This window comes from Triturus cristatus, chromosome 5_2, assembly GCF_964204655.1.
Source record: "Triturus cristatus chromosome 5_2, aTriCri1.1, whole genome shotgun sequence".
NCBI lineage: Eukaryota > Metazoa > Chordata > Amphibia > Caudata > Salamandridae > Triturus > Triturus cristatus.
This window is the reverse complement of record NC_140588.1, coordinates 600,401,298-600,422,997: the sequence shown is the minus strand read 5'-3', so window position 1 is coordinate 600,422,997 and position 21,700 is coordinate 600,401,298. Positions and strand designations below refer to the sequence as shown.

The following is a 21,700-nucleotide window of genomic DNA, read 5'->3' as shown; positions in this document are numbered from 1 at the left end:
TAGCCTTTTTGCAATTTTCAGTGTTGCCCGTCAGTTGGGCTTATTTTGGCAGTATAATCGTTTTGTTTAGGACTTCCTCTCAAGGGGGATTAGACTTGTTTTTGTTTGTGGATGAATGTAGTGAGCTGTTTTTATTAATCAGTATTACACAGTGATAAAAGAAGTACTAATGTGATTACATTAGAAGTCATTATAAGACATTCCAGGGGCTACCACAAAATGGGAATGCTTGTCCCGATTTTCACTTACATTTTGAACTGCTACAAAAATAAACATCATAAAGCTGTGTTATCTGTTGTAAAGGAGATATATTTTGAAGCGGTTTGATTGATCATGTATCTATTGTGTTATACTTGGTTGAGCATGTCATGGTTTTATCCGATGTTGGCAGAGTAAAGTTGTGTTTAGGAGATTAGATCTGATAGTGGTAGAATGTCCACTGTTGTGTGACCACTTTACCTCATGCACCTTGCTTCACGCTGCTCGTTGCAGGTCCGCGCTCTAGTTATTGCATACAGGGCACGTCATTCAAGTATGCACACATACCAGTGTTTCTGCTCCCTTCCAGGGATACATTTTCGAAATGCACACGCTCTCTTCTTGCGGGCGCGTACTGAGGAATGGTACGCTTGCCCCCACCACTACGTCACGTGGCCTAATGTACCTTAGCAACGGTAAGGTGCGTGTGCAAATATTTCACCAAAAACGCCACATCCAGTTGTCCACCTCGCATTCCTACATGGTAAAAACAACGTTATCCTCCTCAATCCATGTAGTTTCCAGACGTGCGCAAGCACCATACTATTTATTACAAGTACCTGGCAGCAAGACTGAATTGTCTCTTTTTACTCCTTGCTGCATTTTTATTCTGCTTCTGTAAATGAGGTGTATATATTTTGTAGCAGTCATAGGTGTTACAGATTCAGCAGGGTGTCACGCTGCTTCGGGGCGCTAGTTTATCAAAGGAGGCAGCATGTCTCTCTCACTCAATGGTCTTGTGATCTCACAGACAGGCTCTTTAACTGAATTGAAATTCTGCACCATAGCTCAACTATTGCAGGCCCCATCTCATTTTGTCAAATAATCTGGTCAGGCCAACGCTACAAGCATAATGGTAAGGTGGTGTAGTGGGTTAATGCAACTGTGCTACCAATTTTTCCTGATTATCTAAGTGGCATGTTGGAAATCCAACTGGACTTCCTTGGTGTTTCACCCTTGTGATGTTGACCACACATATTATTGATGTCAAAGTTCGCAAAAAATGCCACAAAATACAAACCACCACATAACTAAATGCCCATACATGCCATGCAACAAAACCAACTGTCATTCCACATAATTACATTCTATCACAAGCAATCCCTCTCCTTGTAACTCCAGTACACTCAATATCACATACTTACTATCCACGTATTTCCACTGCACAAAATGCCACATAATGCCACCACACACAATTCTACAACTAACCATTCCAATCCAACTCACATAATTCCACTCCACACCACATAAATCCACTCCAAACAAAAACACATGGGTAAAAGACATTGTAATTTACAACGCCAAATTTGAGTAAGCTGAGAAAGTTGAAGATCTTTGTTAACTTTGGTGCAAATGGATACTGTTTCCTCTGCAGGTTCTTTATAACTCATATAGTGCTAAGGAATTTTTACATTGGATTTAAAATATTGGTCATTTTTGGAAAAAGATGATGGATGGATGGATGGATGGATAGATGGATATGTTCACCCCATGGGAAATCCAATAGGATTCAAAATATTGGCCATTTTTGGAAAAAAGAGGATGGATGGATGGATGGATCGATAGATAGAAATGTTCACCCCATGGGAAATCCAATAGGCTCCCTTTTTATATTTTGGTGTTGTGACTCTTCAGCAAGGTCAGTAACACTGCCTAAGTGCAGCTAGGACCTGTGAGAGCAACCGCACGCCGTGCATGCCTGAAGGGTGTGCGTGGAATGGGGTTGGCTTCTCACAAGGGGTTGGATGCAGGGCCTGGCAGTAGACCATGCACAGCGGGTGTTGGCTGTCTGTGGAGGGTTGGACACAGGTGTGACCAACAGTCGGCTGTATTTGCTGTGGGGTCACTTGCTCACAGCTAGCCCCATGCCGTGCCCGACGGAAGGCCATGCGCAGAAGGGAGTTGGCTTCACGTATGGAAATTAAATAATACTTTGTTTAAGAAAAACTAAAAATTACCTGAAAAAAACCACTGTCAAAATGACTTTCTAATTAGGAATCGCAATTAAATCTTACTTTAACAACAAGTCCTTAGACATTCACTTAAAATAAAAATACAAGATGAATATAATGTTAGTTACATGAACATTTCAGTGACAACGTAACGCTTTAAAACTAAAAACAGTCACCAGTTATATTTATCTCGAACTATAGCTCATGCCCTAAAGTAACCAGAACTTGTGCCCTTGCCATGCACTGCTAATTATCCCACGTTACATCACACATGACATGATCAATTACATCATTGATTACTGAGGACAACTGAACTCAAATCATTGACGACAACTAAACTCAAATCATTTGAAGAACCGGGGTTTAACCCAGCGGCGTCGGGGGCACGCCTAAGATCTTCGAGTTCACCTGTCTTGGTATACAGAGACACGGAATACTTCTGGATGGCATCAGAGACCAAGTTTATTAGCTGCAGCTAGTAACAGTGATCCTAGAAATATATCACAGTGTAAATTCTCAGGAGACTGCTCATTTTACGAATGCGAGACGTCTCCTTTTATACCCAATATTCACATTATAAATGTACACCCACTGCACAAAATTCTAGCCAATAAGGTACATTTTCAAACAAAGTGTCACATAACAAAAACTCAATTTACAGTATCCCAACCCAAAAGTTAATTATTAGGAATGTCCCAAATTCAATCTTCACAAGCCGGACAAACCTATAATTGAAAGCATAACCCATGTAATGAAGAAACATAAAAAAAGAAACGGTAACAGATGCTGAACAAGATAAGGCATGTGCAAGGAAACTAAAAGTTAACGATGTCCTGAACATTGATTGGCAATCTCAAAGATCGATCAGGGAAATTGGCTTTGCGGGGTCAGTTTCAGGTGAAGAGTTCAGTTTCTTACAGTTCATTTCAGAGTCCAAAAGAAACCTAATTAATGTATACATGAACTAAGAAGGCCAGGCCACTTTATTCGCCAGGATACCTTCACAGGCCTACGTGAGGGCAACACAAAATGGTTGCACAGAACGAAATGGAGTCAGACTCGAAAATTACAGAACCTCAGACCCTCCTTTTGCCACTACGTAGGTAATAACCTAAGACTCATGTTAATCTGAATCTAGGTCTATGTCGATATTCATTAGGTCATCAAGGTGTTGCTGTAGCATCATCTTATTATTCTCTACTTCTCTCGGGACAGGTCTCCGAACACACATAGTAGCACAAAGACTACAAATGGCGGGACCACACTGGATGCAAAGACAACAAGAGCAAAGGATGGTTAAAACCATACTAAGGAATGTCAAAATCTTCAATCCCCATTTGGACAGCAGTCCCCAAAACCATCCGGTCAATGACCAGTCTCCTTCGTCTACATGGATAGACTCAGAGATTTTATACAACCTAGAGATGGCTTGGTACACTGTAGGGGCATTATCTGGTATGTAAACACAGCAACTGGATCCAATCAATTTACATACTCCTCCTTGATCTGCAAGTATGATGTCTAATACCATACGGTTTTGCAAAGTCATAAGGAGGTCCGCTTGAAGATCAGCCGTAATATTACTAAGAGCACCTGCTGTCTCATTAATAGTAGCTTCAACAATGCGATGTCCTGAACATTGATTGGCAATCTCAGACAAAGATCGATCAGGGAAATTGGCTTTGCTGGGTCAGTTTCAGGTGAAGAGGTCAGTTTCTTACAGTTCATTTCGAGGTCAAAAAGAAACCTGGTTAATGTATACATGAACTAAGAAGGCCAGGCCACTTTATTCACCAGGCTACCTTCACAGGCCTACGTGAGGGCAACACAAAATGGTTGCACAGAACGAAATGGAGTCAGACTCGAGAATTACAGAACCTCACATTGACGACAACACCCTGCTTTCTGGGGTGCGTGTTCTAGTTCTTTTAAGACATGAGTTACTAGAGAAAAACATGGCTGGTAAATTTCTGTAGGTTTTTTTTGGTTTAAAACTTTGTTGTCACTGAAATGTTCACCTAACTATAATGTTACTTTAACCTTTGTGTCCCTCCCCCAGTCCCTTGCCCACATTGGGCTGGGGGGAGGGGAGCTAAGATAAACATGCTTGCACCTGCACTTTAAAATCATTTTTGTTAATGCTAATGGGGGTTGCAGGATGTGCAACAGCCCCTTAGCAAATAAAGAAAATAGTAACAGTAAGCCTCCTGGGTCATTAAATCCATGACCCAAGGAAAGCTTACCATATATTTTTTTTTAAAGCCCTCCGAGCTGCAGTAATATACTCTTCAGCTGGAGTGTGGGGTTATCTAGTGGTTGGTTCAATGGCTGCACTTCATGCATTGAAAAATGTTGCAAGACAGGCTCAAAGACATGTTAATGTATTTATTTTTGTTTTTTTTAAAAGGCTTTTTAAAATGTATTTCATTCGCTTTTAATAAACATTGCAATATGTGAATTTATGAAATCTACTTTTGATTATGTCTGGGCATACCTGGCCCATTAAGTATGGGCATATCTGGCGCAGGGTATGTCCAGACGTGGATCCTGGGCTCACTGTGCCACTGGATTCAAGCTAGCCTGGCTGATGAGGGGTGCTACCCCGAAACTGGTCCTAGGATGCTTGTTTCTGGTGCCAGGAGAACCTGGCTTGGCAGTTCAGGCTGGGCTGTTTCCATGAGGAGCAGGGTCAAGGCTAATTTGCAACTGACTTGGTCTAAACTGGGGTGGCATGGTGAGCAAATAATAATAAATTTACCTAGATCTCTTAACTTGGGGTGACTATTTGATTTGTTCTGCATTTTATCCATCATTTGTGTGTGCTTTGCTCAAAACGTGTAGCGCCACTCTGGGACATCTGGTCGCGCTTCAGCAGGACAAAGGTAAAGTTTGAGGCTGACCGCGATGGAGCCCTGGTCGGATACTCCAAGCTGGAGGCCCTGGTCAAAATGTTACCTTAACACTTAAAAATAAATTTCAGGTGCTTTTTCGTTCTAAAGTTGCTTGACCCTCCACAGCAGGCTGCATTCAGTGGGGATTCGATCGGCTTGACTTTCTGCGGGGTCCCGGTCAAGTCCTGGAAGTCTGGAGCTCCAGAGCTTTCAGCGGGACAAACCTGAAATCCTGGCCGGGTCACAGTTGAAGATAGTCTGCTTGACTCTTGACTTCGGGTCGGTCACCTCATGGAGCTTTTTGGAAAAGTTCTCCAAACTTCCTAGATAGTCTCTGGGATGTCTGGACTACAATTCCCACAATGCTCCTTGCCAAATCCGTACAAGTCCACTGTACATACTCCAGGTTGGGGATTCTTGGTGGGGATGATGCACATGGGCTCTGTTAACCTGTAGCTTGCAAGGAGTCCACTCCTTAATCCTTCCTGAAGCAAGGCACAGCCCACAGGGCCGTCATACCAGATTTTGTAGTAGGTGCAATCATTCCGAGTGCAAGCCTTTGGGTAGAGATCCAGATTCCAGCAGGGCAGTCCATCTTCTCCTTATAGTTTCAGCCAGCAGATCTGAGAGACTATGCAACTCTCACATATTCATTCAGTGTTCTGGGGCAGCGATCAGGGGGGACCTCTGTCCAATGAGATGCTTGGTGCAACTCAAAAGACTGACAACTTCCTCCCAAGTGTGGCATCTTCTTGTCCCACAAAGCACTGCACTTCCAAAATCCAACATGGATATTTTCTCTCCAGAGAAGAGAAAGCTAAACCAACCCACAGTATGGCTCCTTTCCATTAGCTCAGCTCTCCTCCTCCTGACCTCGGCAAATTCCTGTCCTAAGCCTGCCTGGAGCACAGGATGTGGGGGTAGGTATGCCTGGCATTCCTTACTGATGTGCTCTCTCTTTGAGCTCTGTTCGATTTGCCCAGGTCCCTCTGTAAGAACCATCCTCCACAGCTTCAGAGCCCTCCATCAGATAACACCTGCTCCGGCCAGGCCACTTATCACCTAGTCAAAGCAGCCTGGCTAAGCCTGTTAAGCCTGGCTAATCAGTAGAGACCACTAGAAGGCTTTCTTTTGGCTTACAGAAGAGAAAGTTCTTTAACTTCTCTTCTGTACTGGTTATGATTAATTAAACAGTGGGATGTAGTTGGATTTACCAATAAGAATCTTTTAGTCTTTGAGTGATATTTGTTTGCCTTCCCTGCAATAGTTATACTTGAATAACATATTGTAATGTTAGTCTATAGAGCTAAGAATCTACAAAGGGGTAAAAATAAAATTAGCAGGCAGTTCTCTCTCACCAGGGCATATAAAACATATTTTGTAAGGTCCCAGCTTATAGTTACATGGCCCTCACCCCTGGGACACATGGGGTAGTCCTTGGGGTGCCTAATATGGAAAAATAAGTTAAATTATCACTTTGGTTTAATACAAGTCATTTTTATTTTTTAAAGAAAGATGAAGTAGTTTGTAATGTGTAGAAATATGCATTCATATTCTAACTTTTATCTAATTACCTAAGGAGTGCAAAAAAAATGTTGCCATAAATATCTCCTTTCTGCTTGTCACTATAAACTAGAAAAACAGATCAGAAGAAAGAAAATAACTGCTTTTTCTTTCTCTATAGACTTTAATTATGCTCATGACCAGACCTGCCTTTCCCCTCAGCTGCAGTCTTCCGCAGCAGGCATTGTGATTTCAGAACTCGGCTCTAATCAGTTATTACAGTTGTGCAGTTACATCATTTCTTTCTTGTAGGCTATTGGGTGCGTTACAAGCCACCTATTATACAAGTATTGCAGATTCCCATGTGTTATGTATGATATAATATATTAGCCATTAACATTTTTTACCTTTCTCTCTAACTCCTGAACATTTAAAGTCCTATACCATCCTTTACACATGAAACCTAAATACCCTTTACTACCCATATGCTTACTCATCCCATAATGCTAAATTCCTCTTACTAATACGCACCCTTGCCCATCCCTAAACACTTAAAAATATCATGCCCTCCCTGAACCCCAATAAACTTTCTATCCCGTACCTATACACAGCCCTGGACCATAAAAACCTGTGACTACTCCCTCCTCTGAACGATGAAAATCTGTTATTTACCTCTTAAGTTAACAATTCCTTTACCTTAAATATCCTAAAAAACAACAACTTACCATCCCATACCCTCTTCTGAACCCTAAAAACAGTAGCAAACCCTTCTGACTTAGTACCCACCCCTGAAGCCTAGAAAACCCTTAATTGTGGTCCCTAACACATCTCTGAACCCTAAAATCCTATTACCAACACATTTCCTTACCAATCCTGGAACTCTAACAGCCTTAAAAAAAAAAAAAAAAAAAACCTTACAACCCAGTACCTTTATTACCCCTGTTAGAAATGGGGCACTCTAGTTGGCAGTTGTTTACACATTTGTCCAAGTAGGGACCCTTGCTTCTAGTCAGGGTAAGGGAGTTACACACTTAAGATAACCCCTGCTTACCCCTTTGGTAGCTTGCCACAAGCAGACATGCTTATCCTAAAGGCAATGTGTAAAGTATTTGTATTCCAAACACACAGTAACACGGTGAAAGCACCACAAATTGGCAACACACCACTTTAGAAAAATGAAGTGTCTTGATCTAAACCAAACAAGATAAAAATGACAAAAATCCAACATGCATGTTTTGAAATATCACTTTTAAAACCGTTACTTCAAAAATAGCCCTTGTAGAAACAAATTGCTGGGGTTATTACGACAACATGACTGGCATAAATCCAAAGTACGGTGCCGACCGCAAGGTATGTGGCGTCGGGCATGGAGTCACACAGACCCCCAAACAGTACCTTGGAAAGAAATCTATGGACGAAGCATGGCGTCTTGGAGGTGGGGCGTCCGTGGCGAGGCAAAGCTGGTTCCATGGTCTACACGAGAGAGACAAGGCGTCGAGTCAGTGAGGCGAGAAGGCGTTGAATCCAGGACAGGGGAAGTTAGGTGGCGTTGGTGGGAGGTGACGGTTCCGGAGATGCGACGTCAACGAGTTTGTGAAGTCACACTCGTCTGTTATCGTCTCCGCGATAATGTGATGCAGGTGGTGATGGCTTCAGTGCTAGTGCTGGCATCTGGAAGGCATATAACTGCAGGCGTTGAAGTGCCATCAGAGCTGGTGTGCATGCGCGATGGGGCGTTGTGCACTTCACGAGCAAAGGCCTCGGTGCAGGTCGTAGCATCGCTGATGGCGGCAGAGTGTTGTTTTTCTTGCTTTGCAGCACCAACCACACAATTCGCAGGGCCCAGGAACTGGAATTGGTGCCCTTTTGAATGCAAGAGTCCACAGAGGAGTCGAAGTGCTGGTCAGTGGGTTTCAGGTGAAGTTTTTGTCTCTCTGAGACTTGAAAACAGGAGGCCAGCACACATAGGCCCTTGGAGATTTTTCTTCACGCAGGTTAACAGCAAAGTTCCAGTCTTTGTCCCCTCCTTCGCAGAAGCAGCAACTGCAGGCCAACCCAGAAAAGCAACACAGCAAAGGGGCAGTACTTCTCCTTACAGTTCTCTAGATATTCTCCTCGGCAGAGGTTCTTAATGAGTCCAGAAGTGAACTAAGTTTCTGGGGCTTAGGGTCCAATACTTGTACCCCATTTTCTCTTTGTGGCAAGGGTCTCTGAGCCCAGTCCAAACCAGTTCTGCCCTCTCTGACCCATATTCACTACAGGAGGTGGAAACAGCAGAGGAGACACTGCCTATTCAGGTGCATGTGAAACTCCTCCCACCACTCTAAATGAAGCCAAGCTCTATTCAGCCCAGCTATGAGTCACCCAGGAAAGGTAGGACACACCTCATCCCCCTCTTTTGGCTGTCTACAGTGAATGCACCCCCCCAGCTTCTCATTCCAAAACCAGACAGTCAATACACAAGACAGCAGAGGTACACAGAATGGTAACATAAGAAAATGCCTACTTTATAAAAGTGCCATTTTCAAACACACCATTTAAAAACCATCTCCCTAAAAATGTTATTAAATTCTGACTTCAGAGAGCCTAAACTCCACTTATCCATCTTGTCCCAATGGAAAGTTATACTTGTAAGGTGTTACAAAGCAACTCCCATGTTAGCCTATGGGACAGATAGCCTTTCAATACTGAAAAACGAAATTGGCAGTATTTCACTATCAGGACATGTAACACACACCAGTACATCTCCAACCTTTCACATACACTGCACCCTGACCATGGGGGTTCCTCAAGCCTACCTGAGGGGTGCCTTGCATGTAAGAAAAGGGAAGGTTCAGGCCTGGCAATTGGGTTCACTTGTCAGGTCGGCAAGGCAGTTTAAAACTGCGTTCAGACACTGCAGTGGCAGGTCTGAGATGCATTTACTGGGCTACTCATGTGGGTGGCACAATCAGTGCTGCAGGCCCACTAGTAGCATTTGATTTACAGGCCCTGGGCGCACACAGTGTACTGTACTAGGGACATACCAGTAAATTACATGTGCCAACCATGCATGACGAATCATAGTAACAATTTACAAAGGGAGCACTTGCACTGTGACACTGATCAGCAGTGGCAAAGTGTCGAAGCCAGCAAAAACGAAATCCAGCCTGCCATCCAAAAAACAGGAGGTAGAGGCAAAAAGTCTGGGGATATCACACCATGTCTAACAATCCCTGAACTCTTAAATCCCTTTACTATCCTGTATGCTCACCCAACCATGAACCTTAAAAACCTATTACTAACCCCCTTTCCTTAGCTATCCTTTAACCCAAAAAAAACTTACCATCCACATCCTAAAAAACGCTACCAACCCAAACCCATACCCACCACTAAACCCTAAAAACATGTTAGTTGAAAGAAGCTGAAAACTTGTCTCTTTAAGCAATTGAATTAACTGCTCGGCTCTTCTACTCTGCTGTCTTCCGTGTTAGCGCCAGGACACCTCTTCTGAGGTAGCTGTGCAGTCAATAAATGTCCTTTATTAATAAATAAATATATATATATATATATATATATATATATATATATATGTAACCATTTCCCTTACCCATAATGGAATCCTAAAACCCTTCCAACCCAATACCATCTCTAAACCTTTAACATTGCTTGTGCCTACTAATTCCACTTATTTCTCTTAACTAATAAGTTCAAACACCTATCTGTGTTGTAAAGTCCCGCATTGTAAAGTACTGAAAAATGGCCCTCATTGTACTTATCTGTGTTGTAACATCTTGCGTTGTAATGTCCATTGCGGTAAAGACCATAGTGTAAATGTTACATACTGTTTGAAGGTGTGCACAAGACAGTTTTGTGATCAAGATTGCATCTAGTTGATGTATTGTCATAATGTATGCAGTATTTGCAACATGATGTACTGTGGAGTGTTCACTGATCAGTAACAGTAGCAATGAGTGTTCTTTACAGTTGGTTAGAAGCATGCATATGAAGTGTCTATTGTTAGATGAGTGAAGATGATGTGCACATGTATGTTGTGTGTGTTTGAAAGGATGTAGATTGTGCATAATGTGGTAAATAAAATCTGGTTGGTGCTTACCTGCATGTGAAAGATGGATGTTCTGGCCAGTTGCGGCTGAGTGGTGAGGCATAAAAATCCTGTCTTACTGCACCCCAGTGAGCGAGCGTAGCGAGCGAGCCAAAACAACCTACGGCGGGTGTAGGGGGGTTCTCCCCCCAAGAAACTTTTGAAAAAAAGAGTGGACAAATGGTGCATTTTCAAGCAAATTTAAGAAAGCAGGAACGTTAATAAAGCAATGGTGAAAGTGCAGTTATTACATTAATAAAGAGATGTCATGTGACATAGGTAGCTCCTTATTCAGTATAACCACAGAGCTTCATAACAGACTTCGAGATACAATGCATTTTCCGAGGACTAAAGAAGGACTTGCACATGCAAATGAGTTTGATTGGGGGGGATTGCTGTTTTTAACTATTTATATACAAAGTCTTCAAATAGGGTAACACTTAAGTAGGGGGGCACCCACACATAGAATATTGCAAAGGAGGACTGTGCTGATGAAAACATAGCACACATATGTACAGTAGTATGTTCCACTTCCTTATTGCTATCGAGGGGAATCGAGCAGCAATTTTGAGAATTGGGAATGACTGTGTGTGTTTGCCCCATTCTCTGGGACAACAATGGTCACCGTCTAACCCACGTGTCATCAGTGCAGTGGTTAAGTAGCACACAGGGGAAACAGTTAGTGTCTGGCGCTAAGCGCGGTTGCACTGGCCTGGGGAACATTTTAGAACATTAAGGAGGAGTCGGGCGCCAAATGAGCATAAATAAATGGACCCTCAATTCTAGTGGATTGTGAACTCGTGAAACCATGAGCAGTCTGGATTTGACAACTTTTTTTTGGCAGACAATAGCGTAATGGTTGGCGAATGTGGAAACTTGCCCTCCCCCAGACTGATATGGGAGAAATCACTATCCGGTCACAATGCCCATCATTGTTCCTCACTTGATAAACCGAGGCTCTCTTTTACCAGGGCTTTGAGGCTGGTGAACTAAACCTGTATTATAGGACACTCAAGCGCTTTAAATCCACTAATGCCAGTGCTACTTAAAAGAAAAAAAACATGCACCCATAAAATCTCAGGGGTTGTATATATTAAAACAGTCATTTCAATTTCAAACTAACGCACCTACGCTTGTCTCTTAATTATTCTTTATTATTTTCCTTTACTAATGGTCTTTCTGAGGGTGTATTATATTTCATTTACCTTCTGGTGGTAGATTTTTCCTATTCTTCTGGAAACTTTATTTTGTTCTAACATTTGTGCAATTGTGGACCTTTGAGTGGAAGAAAGCAGGTGCACCTCACTATTATCTTATAGGTCTTGGACTCCATCAGGGGGTGGTTTGTATTATCGGTTTATGAAACTGATTTTTGGTTGAATATAACCTGTTGAGGGAATTAATCGTTATTATTATATATGTTGGTTTCTCTCCTCTTTTGAAATGCAAAAATTGATATAATTTGATGGTAGTTTTACTGAAGACTTACTAGTCCAACATGGCACCTATGCCAGTCCATAAACAAACATGACAAGGTGGCGGTCACGTAAGATCTATTACATGGTCGTTAGATGAGTAATGAATACTGATATTAAGGAACTGCAATTTTAAGCAGATGTTTACCCATAATCATTTGGTGGTAATCTTATTGAAGACTCACTAGTCTAATATGGCTCTTATGTACGTCTGTAAACAGACGTAATGAAAGTGGCGATCACGTGAGGTTCATCACGTGGTCGCTATGCGATTAATTTTGATGATCGGCTGCAAAGTTGGGCAAGATTTCCACTTTGAGATATTTCGCTTGGAAATGTTGCCCGTAAATTTGAATGGCCACTTATGACCTATGTAGCCTGATTTTGGGTGTCATTGATTTATAGAATTGATAAACGATGAAAGTAATACATTATTTGAAGGAATTAACCGTTCTTACTTAGTTCGATGACAGTTCTCTGCTTCTGTAATATGACTATTAACATGATTCTGTTGTGGTCTTACTGAGGACTTACTAGTCCAATATGGCGCCCATGTACGCCAGTAAACCAGTGTGATGAAGGTGGCGGCCACATGAGGTGCATCATATGGTTGGATGTTATTTAAGCAGGTTGTTGCAATATGGCCGGTTTCACCGATAGTCAGATTACGGGACGTACGGTGCAAATGTCAACATTGACGAGGCAAGGAGTCACGAGTAGTGAGAGCTTGTGAAGTTTGCCTTTTCTTTTTCTGTTTATATAGCCCCCAACACATGATCTGATTAGTGCCAAATATGAGATCTTGACGGAATGCCCGTGTGTTGCTTTTCAAAGTCATTGACTATAGTGAACGTGGGTGTTGCTAGTGATTTGGCAACGGCGGTGACTGTTTAGGATGGGTGAGGGTAGATAATAAGCTTACCGTGGCACATAGCCCCTAATGTATGATTTGTTAAATGGGTCTCTGTGTTTTCGACAATGGGTATTCATTGATGCGAACGTTTACGTGTCTATTGATGCGATCTATGTTTGGGATGATTGTGAGTATGTTCGACCTACTAGAATGTGCAATTTTTGATATATATTCTGATGCGCAGACTTGTTTTAATTTTTCATTGTCTCATGGCTTTGGACTGTACATTAATGGGAACTATTGAATACTATCTTGGTCCTTATTGCCAATTATCCCATTGGCCTGAAAGGAGGTTTTCATTATTTTTCAACCTTGTGAGATCTGGTGATTGTATATACAAAAAATCATATAAATGTCGCTATTTTAGAAACAATGGGGGGCTTACACAAACATGCACTCTTTCTTCCTAGAACCCATAATTACTAGATTGATACGCAACCTTGCTCATATCCTGTTGAGATTTTGTTGAGATAGATGAAGGTAAGATGATGGCTTCATTTGATTTTATTTATTTATTTATTTATTTATTTATTTTTTTGCTCACCCTTGAAATGAAATTTGATCTTTTGAATAGAAATTACTGGCATTAAAGGTGGCTTTTGATGTAAGCTAGTGGAGTGTTGTAACTGGCATACGTTTTGTGGTAAGTTTCACACTAATGTGTGACTTACACTAGGTTCGGTGAAATTTTGGCATAATGGTTGTTTTATCATTTGGGTTTCCATATCGAGCCGTAGGTTTGATAATCATGTTAACCACAGAGGGTGCTCCTGTTGCCTGTCTATTAGACTTTTGTGTATCTTTTTTCATCTAGAACCAAGTCCTTCAAAGAAACCTGAGACATATATTAAATGTTAATTCTCGAGGAACCCACGAATTGTTGGATATCGTTTAAGTGATACCAGATATAGAAACCTTCGGTGAGATTATTAGTTGTTTTTTTTGATGTATGTTATGTTGAGCACACACCCCTTGAACGAAACAAAGTGATATTTTACTCCCATTGTTTATTCTTCCTTCTTCTTTGAATTTGACCACTTTTTGATTATTACTTTTATATAATTCTTTCTACTGGTGCTCCTTCTGTTTTTTCTATTTCTTAACTGTCTTTATTTATTATTTTTTAATTTTTGTTGGGGATGACGGACTGATGTTTTGATCTTGCTCTTTTCTTTTTTCTTTCTCTTGTTATTCATAGCATTTCCTAAAAAGGATATTGTTATTGATCATATATAAAAAATGTTTCCTTATTAGGCCTTCTGTTTTTTTAAAAACAAAAACCCTTTTTCTTGCTATTTTAGTAAGCCGTTCTTCCAATGTAATTAATGTATATGTTGTATATGTAATTATATTCGTATGTACATTGTTTATATTTGTGTATGTGTTGTTTTATGTATTTCGCACTTAGTGTCTGTTTTTTATTTGTATACATTTTCAGCGCTGACGAAGTTCCTTTTGGAACGAAACGCGTTGGCTGATGTCCAAATTTTAAAATCGAAAATAAATATGTTTTGGAGTACATCTGGGACGATCGGACTTCATTCTAGTGCACCGTCCTAATCTTGCACCTACGCTTGATGGCCACATTGGCCGGCCTATGAAGTTCACGGCTGGCCCGGGGCTGGGCTGTAAGCCAGGAAATATTTTATTTAGTTGGCAATGGCATCCATCCATGCTATGTCCACCCGAGGCGATGGATTAACTTTCAAGGCCCACCCCGCCTTCCATGCGATTGGGAATCGGTGCGGCCCGGGATTATGTAAAAAGTTACTTATTTACGTAATGTGGCGCTGCAGGGGCCGGGGCCATTCATCAACTTTTAAGGCCCACCCACCTTCCATGCGATGCGATGATCATGTGCATATTAAATTTATTTACAGACTTGGTCGCGACTCGCGAGCCTGGCCATGCCTGACACTTGTTTTTTATTATTTGGCCACTTGGCCAGTTTAGGATATATTGGTTGTATAATTCACTGCTGCTGTGCAGTGTCGCAAAGGCGTGATCATGGCCTCACACCTCAGCAACCACCTGTCCCGGACCCTGAACCAGAACAACTGAACATAAGTACGTTAACAGTCACAAAAACTACCTGCTAACTTCAGTGGATTGACTCTTCTTCCGACAGTGACAGATCACTAGGATCAGATGATGATTACACTGGAGGTGGACTCACTACAGCAGTGCTCGATGAGTCGATTCGATTCCTAGTGACGAGTCGAGTACCAGAGTTTACACGTGCTCCCTCCACTGTGTCTGTGAGACTGAGAGGAGGAGGAAGGGTCAGCTCGATTTGCCCAGCAACGGCAGAATGACCCAATCATTGCATGGCTTAACAATAAGCCATTACAGTGATTGGGCATCGCATTAATACGTTGGACGCTGGGTGGCCCTCCCATCCCCGCGATGCCAAGTCAATGCCTCCTACTGTAACTGCAGACTAGACTGGCAACCACCGCCAATCCTGGCACTACTCTCTTACAGAGAGAGCCTCTCTTTGTAAGAGAGCAGCGCCAGGATTGGGGTGAGCAGGTAAACTCGCCCCTCATTTTTCAACCACTGGGGTCTGTGGTTTGCGACAAACCCCCAGTCACCTTGTGCTTGCTTTTCAACGGGCACTGTGTGCATGTTGGGTTCCTGGCCACGGAAAGGCAGCCGGCCAAACCCAACATGCGCAGTGTGCTCACTGTGCCGTGCACAGTGCGCAGTCGTGGCACTCATATTGCATTTACAAGCAATTTGTAGTGTCAGTCAGTATTGCTTGTGCACGTGACTGTGACGTCGCCGCGTGACGGAGCATGTCGCTTTAAATTAATACAATTTCAACATTGAAAGTTGAAATTGTATTAATAATTTGCGGCGCGCTAACGCCACTATCGAAATGCGCCAATAATTGTTAGTGGGGCAACACCCCACCGCCCAAACAGACAAACTGCCACCGGTTCTGACTCTTAGCCTTTTTCAGAAGCCAGATAGACTAAAAAACTGAAATTGCTATGATGCATATATAGTGATTAGCAGTAGGCTGCTGATCACCTGCCAGGGTGTGACAATATATGCTATGGATGCTGTTCAGCTTATCAGACACTTGAAAAAACCCTTTTTGTACTCATCCTTGTAGGGGCTCTGCTGTTCTGGCGCTTTCAGAAAGTTGAATGCTGCCCATTTTATCTTGGTTTCAGTAGGGCTCGAATGCCCTATTGAAGCACTGCTGGCTGGTCCTTTGCTGATGTTGCTTCAGTGAAGAGTCCAGCTTGCCCAGAATTGTGAATGCAGTGTTTACAAGCCCATTTTACCCATTACCAAAGCCTGGAAGAAAATTGTTGATAGCACGTACATCAGGTCCAAGTTACTTGAGTGGTGACTCGTGGGCAATTACACTTGTTTGCTGCAATTATTTAATTGTTCCTTTTTTGTTTATTCATTTGTCTCTGTATTGTTGCAGAGGTCCTGCATAATTGACCCACATGCCAACTGGACCACGAAGGTTCTTAATAATCCAAATGTATACACACCCCGAGAAATGACAACTCATTTAATTGCTGTTGCACTGTATTTCAATTGCTACTGTGTTTCTTTTGGTTGTAGTGTTTGTTAGCAGGAAAATCGTGACCGGTAAGGTTTATAAACTCGTAACAAAGTATTTGGCAGTAGGACCCTATATTTTTCAGTGCATTGTTCTGAGTTGTGTAGTGACAGTACACCTTGCATGTTTGCAACACTGTTTATACAATTTCACCTTTACAGTAGTTGCTCTGGTATGGTGTTGCACCTCTTCTTTTTTTTTTTTTTTTTTACATTTTGCGAGTTGAGAAGTTTGTGAATTTGTCATAACTTTGCTGTGGGTAAAGTTTAGAATTTGTCTACTAAAGGTTTCTTTCCCCTGTAAATTCCAGTCTTTAAAAAAAAATTTGCAATATATTTATTGCTTGGAATACAGTACAAATAGTTATCCTCGCACAATCAATTCCCACTGACTCGAATAGCAAATGAATGACATTCATTGTGCACTCACTACCATGTCTTGTCTTGATCTAATATTATCAATTGAAGGCACATGTATAAAATGACAGTGTCGATACAGTACACATTTCCCCAGTTTCGCACAACAGGAAATAAAGTCACAATGTGTGTAAAACATTAAAGTGACAGTGGAAGGGCATTACAGAGATATAACTGGCAATCAATAAAGTGACGGTACAAAACTAATCTCATTACCTCAACATTAAGCGCTTCCCCCCCCCCCCCCCCCCCCAGTTTTGTCTCTGTGGTTCTCTTAAGTTCTCTGTGCCCATCTCCGGTTATCTGTCTCTGTGCCCCTCTCCAGTTCAGTCTCTGCGCCCCTCTCCAGTTCAGTCTCTGCGCCCCTCTCCAGTTCAGTCTCTGCGCCCCTCTCCAGTTCAGTCTCTGCGCCCCTCTCCAGTTCAGTCTCTGCGCCCCTCTCCAGTTCATTCTCTGCGCCCCTCTCCGGTTATCTGTCTCTGTGCCCCTTTCCAGTTATCGTTCTCTGAGTCACGCTCTAGTTATCTTTCTCTGCCCTGCTGCAGTCATCTTTCTCTGTGCCCTGCTCCGGTTCTCTGTCTCTGTGCCCTGCTCCGGTTCTCTGTCTCTGTGCCCTGCTCCGGTTCTCTGTCTCTGTGCCCTGCTCCAGTTCTCTGTCTCTGTCCCCCTCTCCGGTTCTCTGTCTCTGTCCCCCTCTCCGGTTCTCTGTCTCTGTGCCCCTCTCCGGTTCTCGTGCTCTGCACCCCTCTCCGGTTCTCGCGCTCTGCGCCCCTCTACGGTTCTCGTGCTCTGCGCCCCTCTCTGGATCTCGCGCTCTGCGCCCCTCCTCGATCTCTGTGCCTCTTTCTGGTTCTCTATGTCCTATGTCCCTCTCCAGCATTCTGTCACTTGACCCCTCAATGGTTCTCTGTCGCTACTCCTGTCTCCAGTTCTCTCTTGCAGGGCTCCTCGCCCGTATTTTCTTAGTATCTCTTCTGTTGTCAGTCTCGCCTGTTTTCTCTTGATTTCTGTCTCCCTTTCTCTTCTTTCTTCTCTGCCCTTTCAATTGTGTTCTCATTCTATCTCTCATTCACACACTCATCCTCACTTCACTTTTATCCAGTTCTTTCAATTGCTATCTCTTTCCCTCACTCCTTCTCTCTCTTATCCTCCATTTCATTTACTAGAACTGAATCAGAATTAATCTCTTGTGTGCAAGTAGTGCCAAGCTTTAAAGGGCCGTCATTATTGCAATGTAGTTTTACTCATTAATCTTTTGGTATCTGATGGTGTCACTGGCTGGCAAGTATTCGTCTGCAGTTTCTGCCATCGTGATTCTTTTCTGAGGATAATCTTGATCTTCTGTTTATCCCTCATCTTTGTTAGGTCAGTAACCTTTCGGGAGACTTAGATATATTTAGGGCAGTGTGTGAGAAACTGCATCTCATTTTGTATGCTGAGAATCTTATTGTGTTCAAATATTTGACCCTGTTCTACTTTTCAGATGTATGTTTCTTTTTGATCACTAACCTAGGATCACTGATCCTGTATTTGGTCACTAGTTTGCTATTAGGTTTTTTCACGTTGTGAAAATATTTTGCTGAAGTGTGTTTTTTCTTTAGGAGGTTGTAGTATTTCGTTTCAAGGGTGTGTTTTTTTCATGGGCGGAATATTTTTCTTTTCTTTCAATGGCAGATTCAATTACTGTGTTCCTGAGATGTTTCTTTTTCCTTGGTTGTTGTGTGCATTCTTTTCTTGTAAACGGTTATGTTATGATATGTTATTTTGATTTGTATAGCGCACTTATCACCCTAGAGGGTATCCAGGTGCTTGTGGAGGGGGAGGAGAATGTGTAGTTGCGTGATCCCGAAGGTGCTTGAATAGAGATCCAGGTCTTAAGCTTCTTGCAGAACTCAAGAAATGAGGAGGAGGCTCCGATATGTTGAGGTGAGTCGGTCTATCTCTTCAGTTCTATGTAGGAGAATGAGAGACCTCCACTTTTGCTTTTGTGGATGCAGGGAGTGTGTGCAAGTGACAGTGACGCAGAGCATATGTGGCTGGTGTGTTAATGAAAGTGTGCACGGTTGTTCAGGTACTCTGGTCCTGTGTTGTGTAGGACTTTGTATGTGTGCGTGAGAAGTTTGAATTGGCTATGCTTGTGAATGGGGAGGCAGTGACTCTTCCTGAGGTGCAGTATGATATGAGTGTGGCCTGGGAGGTAATGTATGAGTCTTCAAGCAGTGTTCTGGGTGGTCTGGAGTCTGTTTAAGAGTTGTTTGGAGATCCTGGCAAAGAGAGTGTTGCTGTAGTCTAGACTGCTGGTGATCCATGCTTGCATGACGGTCTGCCTGGTGTTCTGAGGCATTTAAAGATCTTTTGCTGCATGCATAGGATGTGGAAGCCGGAGGTGCATACTGCCTTGACTTGAGCTGTCATGTTGAGCTTTTCGTTTAGGATGATCCTTAGATTTCTTGTGTGATCTGTGGTTGTTGATCCTTGCTTTGATGGCCACAAGGTGGAGTCCCATTGGAAGGTCTTTGTGCCAAAGACCAGTACTTCTGTCTTGTCGGAGCTGAGCTTCAGGCAATTGGTTCGCATCCAGTCTGCTACCATGGTGATGCATTTGGTGAAGTTGCTCCTGGTGGTGGTTGTCTTGTCGGTCCGGGAGAGGATTAGTTGGGAGTCATAGACGTAGGAGATGACGGTGATGTCTCGTGATTGCATGATGTTGGTGAGCAGTGTCATGTATATGTTGAAAAGGGTGGGTGTTAGAAATTGGATAGTTGGTTTACTGAGGTAAAAACCTAAGTCAAACAGCAACCACAGTCCTAGTCAGAATAAGTTCAAGGTAAACCCTAAATTAACCTTTGCTCATCCTCTGTTAGTTTGGCACAGAGTCATGCTTAACTTGAAGGCAATGTGTGAAGTATTTGTGCAACACTTCAAACAGTAAAACAAACAAAAAAACTCACAAAAAGAATCTGTTGCAGGTTAGACCGAGCTTAATTAAATAAATAAAACAAAACCAAAATGACAAACATCCAATTAGTAGAACTTGAGAGATGAATTTTTAAAGAATAAACTGTAAAATAGAACATGGAAGCAATAAGTGCCTATTTGGAATATCTGGTTGTGCTGGGCCAGGGCAAAGTAAACATTTCAGGCCAATTTCGATGGAGCATGGAACAGATACAGGGACCCACTTAGGCCTGCTGAACAAAAGTGCCTTGATACTGGTTTGCGTCAAGGGAGTTGCAAAGTGCAGTCGAGGTGATGCGTCCGTTGTGACTTCTCAACAGAAGGCGATGCATCGGGTCCACTCCACTCACCCGTGAGGTTGCGCAGGTTCCAATCCAGGCAAAGTCCAAGATGCCCCAGTTCTTATCCCCTCAGCAGTGAAAATGTGATAGTTCTAATGAGAATGCGTGGGTTGGCTGAAGAAGCACCTTAGACCTCCCTTCCAAAGGTCAGGACTGGGGTGACTCACAGATGGCAAAGTCTAGATGCAGGTAAGTTGCAAGTCTTTTATGTCCCTGACACTTCAAATCAGGAAGCTAGCCCATGGAGGCCCTCTGGGTTCAAGTAATGTAGGTCCAGTGCATCTCAATCAGACAGGGGAGCAGCAGGTAGGAGGACAGTACAGCAAGGCAGGAGTCCAGCAAAGAAGCAGTTCAGCAGAGTGGCAGTCATTTAGCAGCACAGCCATTCTTCTTCCAGTTCTTCCTGATAGAGGGTCCACAGGTCCAGAAGTGTACTGAAGTGGTGGTCTCGGAGGTCCAGTACTTATGCCTAGTTGTGTCTTTGAAGTGGGGGAGACTGCAAAGAAAGATCTTTGAAGTGCATAGAGGTCCTCTCTTCCTGCCCTGGCTCCAGACCCACTACAGGGGGTATGCAGCCCTTTGTGTGGGGACAGGACATAGCCTATTCAGGTGTAAGTGTGAGGCTGTGCCCAGCTCCTCTCTCCCATCCTGCCCAGGATGGCCCATCAGGATGTGGATGGCCCATAAAGTCACTCTTAAGCTCCCTTTGTGTGTGACTGCTTAGAGGGAATGCACAAAGTGCAGCTGTCATCCACCCTAAACGTGTATTCAGAGACAGGTAGCAGGCACAAAAAGGGCTAGAGTAAGAAAATTTTAACTTTTTAAAAGTGTTATTTCAGAATAGCAATTTAAAATCAGACTTCACCCTAAGTTGTGATTTTAAATTGTGCTTCAAGAGACACCAAACTTAAACTCCATCTCTTCACAATTGAGACTTACACTTAAAAGATGTCATAAGGTAATCTCAATGTTATCCTATGGGAGAAATAGGCCTTGCAGCAGTGAAAAAGCAAATGTGGGTGTTTTTCTCTACCAGGGCATGGAAAACTTAAAAGTACATAGCGTGCCTTTTAAATACATTACACCCTGCCCTCTGGATTATCCAGGGCCTACCTTAATGAAGTCTTGTATGTATAAAAAGGGAAGGTTTAGCCCTGGCAAAAGGTTAATCTTTCCAGGGCGAAATGGCAGTGTAAACTGCACATACAGGCTCTGCAATGGCAGGACTGAACCATGGTTAGAGGGCGACTTCAGTGGGTGGCACAATGAGTCCTGCAAGCCCAGTAGTGGCATTTAATTTACAGGCATAGGCACATGTAGTGC

The 21,700-nt window shown here is 42.8% G+C and overlaps 1 protein-coding gene across 8 annotated transcripts in view; it reads left to right on the top strand.

Moving 5' to 3' along the window:
* PRRG3 (proline rich and Gla domain 3) overlaps positions 1-21,700 on the top strand; it is a 244,823-nt gene that overhangs the window by 23,941 nt on the left and 199,182 nt on the right. For 3 of the 8 annotated variants that reach the window (XM_085607685.1, XM_085607678.1, XM_085607679.1), the window contains exon 2: positions 13,891-13,996. The exons of 4 other annotated variants lie outside the window; for them this stretch is intronic. The gene's annotated coding sequence lies outside the window, so the exon portion shown is untranslated. Of the gene's footprint in view, positions 1-13,486; positions 13,557-13,890; positions 13,997-21,700 lie in introns of all 8 variants that reach the window. One more of the 8 variants, XM_085607680.1, reaches the window with a different exon arrangement.